This window comes from Canis aureus, chromosome 14 (genome assembly GCF_053574225.1).
Source record: "Canis aureus isolate CA01 chromosome 14, VMU_Caureus_v.1.0, whole genome shotgun sequence".
Taxonomy (NCBI): Eukaryota; Metazoa; Chordata; class Mammalia; order Carnivora; family Canidae; genus Canis; species Canis aureus.
This window is the reverse complement of record NC_135624.1, coordinates 6,440,696-6,455,790: the sequence shown is the minus strand read 5'-3', so window position 1 is coordinate 6,455,790 and position 15,095 is coordinate 6,440,696. Positions and strand designations below refer to the sequence as shown.

At 40.4% G+C, this 15,095-nt stretch overlaps 1 protein-coding gene across 8 annotated transcripts in view; it reads left to right on the top strand.

The window, feature by feature from the left end:
• Positions 1–15,095, top strand: part of NCALD (neurocalcin delta) — a 369,475-nt gene that overhangs the window by 305,446 nt on the left and 48,934 nt on the right. Inside the window, exon 1 of one of the 8 annotated variants that reach the window (XM_077846822.1) lies at positions 5,518–5,705. The exons of 6 other annotated variants lie outside the window; for them this stretch is intronic. The gene's annotated coding sequence lies outside the window, so the exon portion shown is untranslated. Of the gene's footprint in view, positions 1–5,517; positions 5,706–8,292; positions 8,448–15,095 lie in introns of those variants that run through there. One more of the 8 variants, XM_077846821.1, reaches the window with a different exon arrangement.

Here is a 15,095-nt window from a genome sequence, read left to right as displayed (position 1 = left end):
GGGAATGCTAATGGCATAAAGTGACTGGCAAAAAGAGACACATTTTTAGCAGCCATTGCAGTAGTCAGGGCTGGAGATGTAAGGAGACAAATGGCTGCATGAAGATGACACAGGAAGAGAAGTTCAAGTCCTCTCATTCAAAGTCCGAGCTAGATCTGAGCTGCTGTGTCAGTGAGCGGGAGCACCAGCCCAACTGACCCCCAGGGGCTCTTGGATAGGATCTTCCCAGGAGCCTGGGAGAAGAGGCATAAGGTCTAAACACAAGCCCTGGCATTGGGGTCAAATCTCAGTAGTGTGGTTAAAAAAATTAGGCTGAATTGAGGACTTTGGAATCAGAATCTAGAGGGCTAGGGCTTGGGATCTGCTTCTACACAAGATTTTCTAGGTGATTCTTAACTCACAGTAACTAACCCTTGATAGCCACCAGCACCTCTTAATCTTCTCAGTCTATGAGGATCTCTTGCTGTGGACAGACTGCCAAGCACCAGGAATTTTAGGCACATGTGGTCAGCATATAACATGAGGAAGCAAGGTCTTGCCCTTGGGTTTATTTAATTAATTTATTTATTTTTATTTATTCATTTTTTGAGTATAGTTGACACACACTATTACATTAGTTTCAGGTTTACAACTTAGTGATTCATTTTGCAATATTCACAAGTGTAGCTACCATCTGTCACCATACATCGCTATTATGGTACCATTGAATACATTCCTTATGCTGTGCCTTTTATTCTTGTGACTTATTCATTTGATCTGGAAGCCTGTGTCTCCCACTCCCTTTCACCCATTTTACCCAACTCCTACCTCCCTCTGGCAACCATCAGTTTGTTCTCTGTATTTATAGATCTGGTTCTACTTTTTTTTGTTTGTTTATTAATTTGATTTTTTAAATGCCACTTATGAGTAAAATCATATGGTATTTGTCTCTCTCAGTCTGACCAATCTCACTTAGCATAATACCATCTAGATCCATCCATGCTGTTTCAAATAGCTGTGCCCTTGGATTTAACAGGTGATTCTAGAATACAGGCATCGTTTTAGGCCTTGAAAGCAACTCTTGCCTTTAGGGATCAGTAAGTTATGAAGTCACAATCTGCACTCTCAATCCAACATGACCACTTAGCATCACTAGCATCACTAGAAACTCTTGTTGTGGATATATGCCACTGGTCACAAAGAGATCTGATGCAAATAAGAAGTCATCAGCCCAGATCACTACCACAACTAGAAAACAACTCCAAGCTCCTTATTTGTGAGGAACAGCCTAAGGATGGGACTAATTCATAAAGCTCACAACAGAGCCTACAGATATCTTAAGTAGGGCTATCAAATTTAGCAAGTAAAAAATACAAGACACCCAGTTAAATTTGAATTTCAGATAAACTTTGAATTTGTTAGTATAAGTATATTCCAAAAAGTATTTAGGACATACTTATGTTCAAACATTAATTGTTATTTATCTGAAATTCAGATTTAAATGGGCTTCCCATATTTTATCTGACCTCTGAGCTTTTTTAGGGACACTTCCCAAAAGATCAAGGTTATCAACTTTGGATATCTGGTCACAATAAGTTGACAAGAGTAGAGGGCAGGGAGCATGCCCTATTGTCTTCACCTTCCTTAGAAATCGTTCCTCAGTGTGTAGCACTCAGGGTATAATAAATACACAAGGGATTGGTATCAAATGGTTCTTATTCAAAGGAGGCTAACCTCAGTGCTGGCCTCTTAGGAGCTGTAGGACAGAGCCTGGCTAGCAGGACTGATATGCCACAGGTGGACCTCCTCACATCTGTGGCAGTGAGTGCCTCCACCCTGCCTTACTGCCCACGCTCTCCATCACTTGTGAATGAGATGGTGGTTGGCAGGGGCTAAAACTTGCATCTTGAAATCTACATGTGTCTTTCTCTTAGAGCTCTTTCTAGCTTCATGAGAGTAAACTTCACTTCAAATATCATGAGTTACTGTAAAGTTTTTATAAGTTAAATCACATTTCCCCCCTGGTTAACATGATCATTTCAGAGTTCCATCTCTGTTTTGGAATGATTTTTTTCACCCCAAGAGTAATAAGTTAATGAACTATACACAAGGGGAGCTTCTATTTCAAGAACACTTTGGTTATTTTCTTTCATTGTAGGGCCCCACTCTGTTTGAGTCAGGGCAAAGTTACAGTCCCTGTAAACAGGGAACAGTTTGTCAGCAAGACAGCATTGGTTTTCTGGGAGTGTGCCAAAGAACCTATGTTCTTTTCTTTTGATTTATTTTCCCAAATTGCTCTCCAGAAGACAGATATTAACGGGAGGAAAGAGCAGCAGCCATCTATGGGTGATTAGTGAGTCCGAGCCATCTGCTTCATTGCAATTCACTCCAGTTTAAATGTACAACTACTGGGGCTTTCTTGGTAATATTTAAGAGGAAAATCACTCAAATCCCTTTGTTTGTCATAGAAGGATTTTAACTTTGCCTAAGGAGTACCTGATGACCACCTGAATTAATCATTTCTCATTACCCATGTTTGAGGTAAGTTAGTATTAATCCCTCATTATTGCATGAGAAAACAAAATCCTAAAGAAGCTGATTCTGGCCCAACAGTACATGCTGATCAGAGTCAGGCCTGTGATTCTTAAACCCTCTTCCCTCCTCTGAGTAAGCAGATTGTCATCTTTCACCAGCCTCTGTGGGATGTACAAAGACTCAAATTTAGGAAAAGTGTTTCCCCTAACAAACATAGCCCTATGTTTGGGACAGGAGTATTCAACTGTAGTGTCATACAAGAATCACCTAATATGCCAGTGGAACCCACTCCTGGAGATTCTTAGTCGTTTGGTCTGGGGTATGGCCCAGGCATAAGTTTCTTATTTTAAAAAAAGCTTCCAGGATGCTCATGTGCAGGGAGAGTTGAGAATGTTGGTCTAAGCAAAGTAAACGGTTCATGGGATGCTGAAGTTTCAAATCTGACTAAATGATGGTAGGTCTCTACCATCTTACCATTAGAGTCCCTGCATATGGAGTCTCTGGAGACATACACATTTAGCCTGGGTTTGAAGCATTTTGTTACCAGAAAGGGAACATTAGCACAGAGTAGTTCACTAGTTAACTCTAGTAGAAATACATTGCTCTGACAGAGGGACAGGAAAAGGAGAACAAACCCAGGGTATGGTGTGCTGACCAGACTGCTGAGGAAGGGGTGATATTGGGAACCGAGGCTGCCCCAGGATCATGACCACATAAGAGTGCCATGCTCCTGGGCAGTGGTTCCAGAAGGTGAATAGGTAGATCTTGTTTAGGGCGGGTGGGGGGTGGGAGGGTGGTTGTGGATCAAGGGAGGCTTATTGTACAGAGCAGCATGCACTCTGAGGTCAGACTGCCTGGGTTTGAATAATCCTGTTGAACCTGGTTCTATCATTTAAGTTCTGTGACTTTGGGCAAGTTACTGTCTCTATGATCAGTTTCCTGATTTGGAAAACAGGTAAAAATTGCAACTATCTCATCATTTGTTGGGTTAATGAAATGAGATAATATATGATATACCTCAGTACCCCACCCCTTAATCTTTCTAAGGAAACTAGATCACTACGAAATTTTCTTGGTTAAAATGAGGTAGACCATTAACTTTGCTTTCTAGTAACTAATTCTCACAAGGCAACACAAAGTTTGACTTCAGGTAATGAGCCATATGCTGACTCAGGAACAGGAGATTTCATGTATAAAACCGTACAAGAGGGCCCCTTGGCCTCAGAGTTGCAGGGTAATGCTAGGGGCTCCAGGGTCAGTCTATGTCCTTGGACCAAAGAATGAGAACAGCTACCAGGAAGCCAAATGGGATGATGACAAGATTCAGGTCAAAGAGGATGGACAGCTACCAAAGGTAGAGGATATGGACCCAAGCCCCAAGAAAATCTAAGATCCAGAAACTAGAGAAAGTACCTGAGGCTGAAGGAAGTGGTTTTAGGAATATGTTTCCAAAGCTTCTGTTGGGAACCAGTAGGGCTTCTTTGTTGTCTGCCTCCTTTGAAAGTTGCTTAAAGCCAAGGAAGCTCTGGAAGTGAGTATCTTAGTAGGCCTTTCTGACAAGTGTGTGTGCTGTTAGAAAAATGTGGCTTCTAGCTCAGAGCCCTCTAACTCTGCTGGAGGACTGTGGACCTATCAGCATTTCCACAGTGGGACCCACGAAAGGCAGGTTCTATGGGATGTTCCATGGTAAACGTATTTGCTGGGTGAAGGAAATTTAGTATGCTTCTTAATTAGAAAAATTTTCAGCACATTTAATTTGCTTGTAAATGTCTAAGGGGAGGGGGATCCCTGGGTGACTCAGTGGTTTAGCGCCTGTCTTTGGCCCAGGGCGCGATCCTGGAGTCCCGGGATGGAGTCCCACGTCGGGCTCCCGGCATGGAGCCTGCTTCTCCCTCCTCCTGTGTCTCTGCCTCTCTCTCTCTCTCTCTCTCTATGTCTATCATAAATAAATAAATAAATCTTTAAAATGAAAAGAAAAAATGTCTAAGGGGAATATATGATAAGATGTGTTTCCCAAACTAATTTGGCCATGGAACCCTTTCTTCTTGGGATCTAACTCTCATGGCTCTTTTGCCATCTTAACATGTGAGGATTTTGCCTTAACACCCTTTCCTCATTTCTCAGGGACGTGTAGAACTCTCTATGGCCTCATTCCAGGCCCCTACTCTTCACATAAAGGAATAAAATGAAGCTATTAACTGTTTGATGGCAAGCCTATGCCCATCTTGATCTCTCTGGCACAAAGTTGGTATTTAAATAGTGCTTATTTGTAGAATAATTATCATTAAGTGAATAAATGAAATAATCCAGTTACTATTTGTAACTCCAATTCCTGCCATTGAAAGTGCCTTGGGTGTTCAGGGTTAAATATTCAACTGACCCACTTTTGGGGGGAAGTGTTTTTCTGAGGTTATGTTGTTAATGGGACCAAGAATCAGGAGATGTGAGTTATAGTCTTAACTTGGTGCCATTCTTTTCCACTTACCCAAAATGACTTATTAATAATCTTGGTACCCCACTTAAGAACAATCATGGAAGTAGTTTGCAAAAATTAAACTCTCCACACATATAAAATATAATCTTAATGATTCCCTTATGAATTAGACCCATCTGTTAATGTTCTGTTGGGCCCTTTAGTATCTAGTCTGATCCTTTCCGAAAATTCAGGATAGGCAGTAAAGGCTACCCCCAAGTGTGTTTTATACCCATAGACTTTGTAAGTTTAAATGGAGAAGAGAGATGGAAAAAGAATGGGCTATTTTCTTTGACTATTTTATAGTGGGCAGTGTTTATTTTCAGCGGTTTCCCAAATAAGTAAAGCTTTTCTTCTATGCTTTGTGCTACTGCATCCCAGGAATTTTTTTGTGAGTTTTCACCCACTCTGACCTACCTTGACTTGCTCATCTGTAGGTAATTATGATGCTAACGTAGTTCCTGCTAAAACTGCAGAGGATCACAATAGACACACAGCCTAACCAACCACAGCTGTGCAAGGAGACAGGGCTTGTTATTGCTTCTGAAGTTCACCCATCTGCACTTACTGGATGGCAGTCATTTTTTATTTTTGTTTTCTGGAGAGGGTGGGCAGAAGGAGGGCAAGCAACTTGATAGGAAGGAATTGGGACTTATATCAGGTCCACAGGCTGCAATGACTAGGAAGAAAGGCTCATTTGTTTGAACTCCTGTGCATTGTAAGTTACGCTTGACTTGGGGAGTTAAATTTAAACCTTATTAATGCACATGATAATGTATAAAAATACAGTGACCATATTATCTTAACCCTGAATTGTAACACAGTTTAAAGATTTTATGTTTTTTAAACATTTATACTAACAGTCTTCAACTAGTATAAAGATTAAACCACATTTAGTTTTAGATTAAATAAATCACTGTGTTGAAAATAAAATTATTTGAAATCATGACTTTTGGAAAATCCAGGCTGTCTCTGCCCTGTGCTCTGGGAGAGCAAAAGAGGCTTGGAAGTTCATGCTGTTTGCCAAGTGGGTCAAGAGTCCCTGTTGTCCCAGATGACAGCTGGCACACAGAGGCATGCCACTCGCTCTAACTTTATTTTTTCCTGGTAAAGAAATAGCAATTGTTTGCCATCCTACTTCTTTGTAGGAAAGCAACAAGGTGTTTATATAGTGATTCCGGCATTTTTAATAATTTGTTTAGTGTAAATTGTTACTGTCACAGAGTAAGAAGGAGCCTGTTGACAAGGAGACCGTGGGTAATGGGGAAAATCTAGAAAAAAAAAAATAATTACAATAATTTCGGCCAACCAGTATAATGCCAGCTTTAGATGAGATTTCTTTAAAAGACAGTCTAGTGTGCCAGGCACATAAGCTGTTTGGAGCTCTTGGCTGGAGAAATGAATAATACAAGAGAACCAACTAATGTTCCTTTAGCTATTTCAAAGCAGTCTAGTATCTACACAGAAACATCAATTATTGTGGTGTCCAGCTGGAGAGCACAGGGATACACAGCAGGTTTTCCAAAAACCAAAACCTACTCTCTTAAATGTAGGCCACAAAGGATGCATTTCTGAAATCTGATTGTTTTCTGGCTTGTTCAAATAACAATGACTGATGGTGGTTAGGAACCTTCCAGAGCTATAGACTCTTTTTTGTGCTCAATGACCAGGACAACAAAAGCCTCATCAATCTCCTAATGATCTTCACTCTGCTCTTTGAATTCTATTCCTGGGCTACTGGTTCTTCCTTCAGAGTTTGTTCTCTGTTCAATCTGTCTGGGCAGCATTATCCAGAGTCCTATGAATATAAGTGGCTCAGCCTTGGTTAAATAGGTTATTTGATTTATTTTCTCCCTGGTGGCTAATTTTGTTGGAGATTTCACAGTGCTTCTAAATTTGTATTTGTAAACAAACAGGGACACTCTTTTCTTCATTTATTTAAATCAAAATTAGGAAGACCTTTTAACCTTTGTACAATCGATGTGATGAAAGTTGCTATTGTAGGTAGGTGTTGAAAATTTTCACAAATGTCTCAGCAAAAAAAGGGACTTTGCTTTCACTTCCAACCATGCCTGCCTGTTTTAGATTTGTAAAGCTGTGGGTCAGTGAGTGAATGTGTATCAATTAGAGGATAGTGTGCCTAGATTATTTTCCCAAGGAGAGGAAAATGGCCTTCTACTCCTAGGTTTGGGAAATATGTTTACAGTCAATGTTCAATTAAAAGCTTACAGGTAGAATATTATAAGTCATTTTCTTTATGAAGAGGGAGAATCAGATCAATTAGGACATCATTGATGGGCTCTTTGAAGCACCAGATAATCTTATGGATTTAAATAAATTTTTTTTAAAGATTTTATTTATTTATTCATGAGAGACATATATGCAGAGAAAGAGAGAGAGAGAGGCAGAGATAAAGGCAGAGGGAGAAGCAGGCTCCATGCAGAGAACCTGATGTGGGACTTGATCCCGGGACTCCAGGATCACACTCTGGGCCAAAGGCAGGTGCTAAACCACTGAGCCACCCAGCTATCCCCTGGATTTAAATACATTTGGTATAGGAGGGCTTCTAGGTGTTGTGGGGTTTTTAAAAGATTTTATTTATTTATTTATTCATGAGAGAGGCAGAGACATAGGCAGAGGGAGAAGCAGGTTCCCTGAGGGGAGCCTGATGTGGGACTCAATTCTAGTACCCCAGGGTCACAACCTGAGCCAAAGGCAGATGCTCAACCACTGAGCCACCCAGATGCCCCAGACTTCTAGTTTAATGCTGGACAATATTGTTATGAGACACTTGGAATATTCTCATTGAATTAGTTTCCTGTAACTGCTGTAACAAATCTCCACAAATGTGGCCTAAAACAACACATTTATTATCTTACAGTTCTGGAGGTCAGAAGCCTAAGATGGGTCAACAGAACGGAGTTCTTTTCTGGAGATGGTAGAAGAGGGTCTTTCTTTGCCTTTTCTAGCTTCTAGAGGTTGCCTGTAGCACTCTGACCTCTGCTTCTGTCGTGGCTTCTCTTCTGACTCTAACACTCCTGCCTCCCTCTTAGGAGCATCCTTGAGAAAACATTGAGCCCACCTGGATAAGCCAAGATAACCTTCCCATCTCAAGATTCTTGACTTAATTGTATGTGCAAAACCTCTTTTGCTGTATAAGGCAATAGATTTCTGGGTTTCAGAGATTAGGACATACACATCTTTGGGGCCCATTATTCTGCCTACCACACACAAAGTAATACACCCTTTCTAATCAGTTTTATTTATTGGTCTTCCCCAAAGCTGAAGAAGTTAATTGCAGCTCTGGTCTGCAGGGTGGACTGTGAATTTGAACAACCACACTGCAGAGAGACCTCCTATGAGAAGAAAGCCTGCTGTGGAATCTGCTCAAAGGGAAACTTCCAGTGGATGCCAAATTGGTGTTTTCTCCTTCTCCACCAAAATCTTGCAAGTGTAACATGTATGTAACTCATTACATAGAATCAAAAGTTGTGGTGGTAGCATTCATAAGCACCAAGACTCTAGAGGGGTGCCTGGCTGGCACAGTTGGTAGAGTTTGTGACTCTTGATCTCGGGATCGTGAGTTCAAGCCCCACGTTGGGTATAAAGCTTACTAAGAAAAATATAAGCCAAAAAATCCCAGGGCTGTGGAATAAAATGGCTTAAATATCAAATCTGTCCCTTACCAATTATGTAATATTGCATAAATTCCTTATTTAATTAAATAAATGTCTATATCTAAGAGTCAGAGATGATAACTTCTGGACTTCCTGTGAGATTACAAAAAAGAAAGTGTGCAAAGTACTTAGCACATGTGTAGTGTACAGTTGTTCTCAGTGAGTGGTGGTCATGGTGGCCTGCCCTGGTGCTGCGCTGCCAGGCACACCAGAGCTAAGGAGTGCACACGAGCAGGACAGGGAGCACTGGGAGGCCAGAGCCGTTCATGTTAATAAATGAGGCAGGCCACCAGCATTGTGCAAAGGCTAATGGAATTCTGCACTTTCATTGAATGTTCAGTGTTTGCAGACATAGTCTGAAAGCTTAGTAATAAGATCCAGAAATGGGAAGGCAGACCAAATGGAATGAGAAGTGGTATGGATCATGACGATCTGAACATCACAGAAGAGGAGGATCCCAGAGGGTCCCAATCAGCTCAATCCACAGGCAATTTCTTTAGCCATTCTGGATAGGCTGACCATGGCTGACACCGATCCTTTGCAGATTTACAGCTGTACAAATCATCATTCGCTCGCTGAATTACTCCTACAGAATGGATAATACCATCTTATTCTGGAATGTGGCTTCCGCGTTAGTCTCAATAATCCACTTTATTGTCATCCTAAATCCTGATTTGAAAAGCCTCCTCCAGATGTTGTTAGCTATATGAATGTGGACCAAGTGCATTCTATCTACTGAAAGCACTAATGTTTATTGAATATTTACTCTGTGCCAGACATTGCAAGTGCTGGCTGCCTAAAATATATTTTATTATTTATTCCTTGCATTAATGCTATTATAATTCTAATTGATTTTATAGATGACAAAACAGAGAGCTTCTAAAGTCTGAGTAACCTGCCAAACTTATGGAACTTGTAAATGGTGGAGCCAGGAGTCCAGTCTAAATTTTTCTGTCCCCAAGCCCCAAATTTGAGCACTTAAAGGAAGAAAAACCAAGTGTTAATTAAATAATATTGAGAATGACAACTACTTCTAAAATGGAAAATTTTCCCTAAATGGAAAAAAAATGAGTTACAGGGTTATATGTAGGTTATGATTAGATTTTTGTAAACTAAATAGGAATGTATATGTGTGAATACATAGTTATATATGTTATACTTTATATGCTATATATTCATATATATTTTTACATATACGTATATTTTGCATACAAGTATATTTTTAGGTATATGCATATTTATATTTATCTTGAGCTTTTTTGAAAACTGATAGAAGTTATAGTCCCTTATCCTTAAAAATGCTTCCACATACGTGCACACAAACTTTCTCACACAACTCTAAGAAGTTAAGATCAGGGATCTCTAACATATATGTATTACATACAGAGAATAATCTGGAAGGATATACATAAATTATTAATCATGCTCTTTGAGGGATGGTATTGTTAGGAACCTTTTACATTATCCTTTATATTTTTCTGTATTGGTTGAATATTTTTTCCAGTGAAGAGCATGCATCATTTCTATAATCAAGAAAAATAATTTTAAGATTATGAACAAAGTTCAGTTGTTTCCAACTTAAGATGGAATTCACTGCTTGTTTTTCTCCTGATGACCAGGCTTCTAATGTCTATGTTATAATGCAGACATGATGGATAGACCTCTGAAAAGCTGTGAAGAACGCCTCTGTGATATGTAGTAAATGCACTACCTATGGGCTATTTTGTAAAAAAACAAAACAAAACAAAGTTACTCTCCATAAAGGTAGTAACTGAAAACAAGTGGGTGTGTAGGGGGGGTAAAGGGGGACATTTCTGAAAGCTTTATCAGTGTTCTCCACTGTGAATAAGAAGGGTTCATGAGGCTTTTTGGCAGAGCTCTCTATGTGAGAATTAAAGCAACATTTATGGCTAGTAATGCTGCTCTGGAAGAACTGCACAGTGAGCGAGCTACAGTTGAGATGACCTCTTAATCCGCATTTTAAGCCAGGCTGGCACTAATTGAAATGGTTGTTTCCAGGGCATCCTGTCTTAACTGGGGGAGTTTTCTTAAGCTCTTCACCTACTGATTCTTGCTGTCCCTTGAACTGAGGCTTCAGGATCTTCATCTTACACGGTAGCGCTGGGTTTGGCAGACACTCTATCTCCTCCTTATTACCCCTCCCCTACACATACATCCCATTTCTCTTTAGTGTAGGGAATTTCCATAGGGCTCTATAATCCAATCTTCTTCTGAGCATGAACAAAGATTCCAGGAGCAACTTACTTTTCACTAAGAAAAAAATTAATCATGCATTTTTTAAAAGGAAACTAATATTGCAGCCTGATTTAATCTTGGTATATTGGATTTTCATACGTGTCAGGGCTTGATAATAGCCAGAGACCTCAGGAGTTCTCATTGTCAAGGCTGGCAGTGAGCCTCTTCCCACCGCACCCCCCTCTCCAGAACAGTGTCTTCCTCTGTTTAATGTAGCAACTGCAGGAGCAGCAAATATGAAGCTCCCCGGATCCATACCAGTGTACCACGCAAGAAAGGGCAGGACTTCTTTCCACTACCCTGCCTATCTGAAAATAGAATTTACACACTACTGTCTGTTCCTCTCCTTGGATGTGATGTAAGGGCCATTTTCATGGAGTGCTGTGTATAGAAGTATTCTGCGTAAGGATATTGTGTTACACACTGCCATCCTAAAGGGTGGGACTGGAGAAGAATATAAATCTCTTTGCACACTGCTCTGCACAGTTAGGAGCTTTCTCATACCCTGAAAATCCTGACAGTTAACATTTGCCTGGGGCCCTTGCAGGCTTGATCTCTCTGAGGGATGCAGGCTGTTACGGGAGGCAATAAATATACTGTAGTGGTAAAGAATCCCTGTTTTCAAGTTTGAACAACCTGGAATTAAATCCTGGCACAGCCACTTACTAAATGTGGCTTTATAAAGTTTCTCACTTTCTCTTAACATCTGTTTCCTTGCATGAAAGACGGAGGTATTAATATCTGCATTGCGAAACCATTAGGAGGATTCAAATAGGGTGGCACATGTAAAGTACCTAGCACCATGGCATAGTGCTCCATAAATGTCAGCTAATGGTATTACTAACATGCTGTTAGCACTCTCGTTTAAAAAAAAAAAAAAATCCTTTTGATCCCCTTTCTCTACCAACAACTGTCCTGTTTTTTTGCATCCCTTTTGAACAAAGCTCTTCCAAAGAGGGTTCATACTCACAGTCTCCAATTTCCCTTCTCATATTTACTCCTAAACCCACTCCACCAGGCTTTGCCCTCATCTCTTCAATGCTATTTTTCTTGTCAAGGTCACTGATGGACACTGAATTGCTAAGTGCAATGGCATTTATCAATGGGCAGTGACCAACCAGCAGTATTTGATAGAGGATAACACTCTTTCCTCCTTGATGCAATTTTTGCCTTGGCTTCAGAATGTTGCTTTAGAGCAACACACTTCCTTGGTTTCCTCCTGTCAGAGTGGCTGTTCCTTCTCAATCTCTGTGGCTGAGGTCCCTGATATTTAGACATTGCAGAGACCCAAGGCTCAGTAACTGTTCCTCTTTTCTACCAATATTTATTCCCTCTGTGATCTCACCCAGTCTTCTGGCTTTAAATACTATCTTTGCCAGTGATCCCCAAATATATATTAACAGCCCTAAACTCAGTTACAGACTCCAGACTCATATTCAACTGCCTAATGGACTTTTCCCTTGATATCTAGCACCATACATTAATCAGGTTCTCTAGAGAAACAGAACCAATAGGAAGTATGTATGTATGTACCAAAAAGATAGATAGATGGATGTTTATTTATTATGAGGATTATGAATACAGACAAGTCCCAAGATCTATAGGATGAGTTGGCAAACTGAGAGAACTGAAGATTTAGTTCCATTCTGAGGCCAAGGCTGAGAACCAGGAGAGCCAATGGTTAAGTTCTGGTCTGAAAACCAGCAAGCTCAAGATCCAGGAAGAGCTGATGTGTCAGTTGGAATCTAAAGGCAGGAAAAAGTCCATATGCCAGTTCAAAGGTAGTCAAGCAAGAAGAATTTTCTCTTACTTGGGAAAGAGTCTGCCTTTTTGTGATATTTAGGCCTTCTTCCGTTGATTGGATGAAGCCCACCCATATCTACTGATTCAAATGTTAATTTCATCCAAAAGCACCCTCACAGAAACACCTAGAAGAGTGTTACACCAAGTACCTGGGCACCTTGTGTCCACTGCTGATCTTCTGGACAAGAGTTACTTTACTCACACCTTTCCCTGGTATTGATTGACAACTACATCCTTTCAATTTGTCTTGAGCCAGAAACCTTGGAGTCACCCTGACTGCTTACCTCCTTTCACATCTCACATACAGCCTGTAGCCTGTTTACCTTCAAAACAGACCCAGAATGCAACCACAGCTTGCCATTTTCACTGCTACCACCCTAACCTGAGCCACCGCCGTCATTGCTCATGGAGGACTGTCACGAACACCATACTTGACATTGTTGCCACCAGTTTTCTTGCTCTCCTTTGCTCTAGTTTTATCTGTAAATACTTCTCACCTTTATAGGGCCATATAATGTCCTTATTCGTGCTGATTGTCCTTTTTCATTACACCTCAGGTAGCTGGCCTACAACAGTGTCTGATACACACACAATAAATGTTGATTGAATGAACTGCCATTGTAGAGATGAGGAAATTAGGCTCAAAGGAAGTAAGAATTTGCCAAGGTGACTCAGTTCATAGGGAGTAAATGGTACAATTCGAAAGTGGTACTTAAAAAGGTCACAGGCAAGAAGCACCGATCGATGTTAGGCATGACTCTGCAGCACTGTTGTTGGGCATCTCTTTTCAATTTTTTTTTTTAATCAAAAGTAGACCTTATCCAGATAGCAGGGTCTATAGACCAGTGCTAATTTATGTGATTCTGCTTGACCATAGGAAGAAGTCTATTATTTTATTCTTTTCTCTATGCCTTCTGGTCATCTGTTATGCTCCCTACATCATCTTTTTTGTTGTGCTCTTAAGCCAAGCTGGACATCACTTTAGAGTTGTCCTTGTAAGTTAATCTTTTTATTTTCTTATAATTCATATAATGGTATTGAAGTATTTTACAAGAGCAAAATAAGATTTAGTAACTATATCTCTGTATCATCATGCACAAATACGAGGTGAGCATTTATTCAATATGGGCTCTGTGATGGGGTTGGTGAAATAAAGAAGCTTCCAGAAATTCCTAGTCTATTAGGGAAAAAATATAGATAGGATATTAGTTGGGATATTGATTCAGCTGCTTTAATAGAGACCAAATAACAGTGGCTTAGACAAGTCAGAAGGATTCTTTCTCTCTCTCACTCTCTATCTCTGGCTGATAAGCAGTCAAGGGAGAGGAGATGGTCTCCCAGCGTCATGTGGTATCCAACTCCTTCCATGTTGTTGTTGCCCCACCATACCATATTCTCATGATGGTAGAATTTAGCTCACACTCCAACATGTACATTCTAGGCCCAGGGAAGGGAGTGGTGAGTAGGTAGGAAAAGTAAGCAAGTGGCTTTCTTTTAAGTATATGACCTGGGAAAAGGGAGAGAGGGGTAATATGGAAATTCTCTGTACTTTCTGCTCAATTTTCCTGTAAAACTGAAGCTTCTCTAAAAACTAAAGTCTCCTATTAAAAATAAAAGGAAAAAGTTAAAAAAAAAAAGGGGGGGTATGACTTGGAAGTTGCACATCTCACTTCTACTCACATCCTATCCATTGGACAGAACTTAGTCTCATGATCAGACTGAAGACAAGCCAAGAAATGTTGTCTCTACCCACATGCTGAGCTTGGGGATTCTATTACTGAAAGGAAGGAGCAACTGACGTTGGGAGACAAGTGAAAGTCCCTACTTGGCCATGTCCATAAATATTTTTGCTACCTCCAACTAACAGGTCTTGAAGGTAGAGCTGCACCTTCCTTTCTTAGCACCTTGCATACAGTGCATGTTCAATAAATATTTGTTGATTGGGTGGTTTGGTTAATGCATTTTCATCCAAGAGATTTTATGGGGAGTTCTTATTATAATGCCCAAAACAAACACTATTCCATCCCGGGGTAAATACTGAAGGAAAATAAATGTCAAAGGGCAACATTGTCAGAGATGGGTTTTCCATACACTCACACCCCTGCCAAGCTGGAGAGGCTGCCTGTGGTAAAACATGCAAAGTACACTAAATGAGTTCATATTCCTGTTGATTGTCTGCTTCACTAATACAACCAGAGACTAAGCCACTGCTTCAGCAAGTTTACTAACCTAATTTTGGGAACTAGAAGCCAGAGGTAAGTGTGGTTTTGTGGCATACTTGCATTCCTTTCTTAATTCATCATGTTTCATGGGAACCAGGATCCCAGACTTCCCCTCCCCCAGGTAGGTTGGTAGAATTGTTCTCTCAGTCC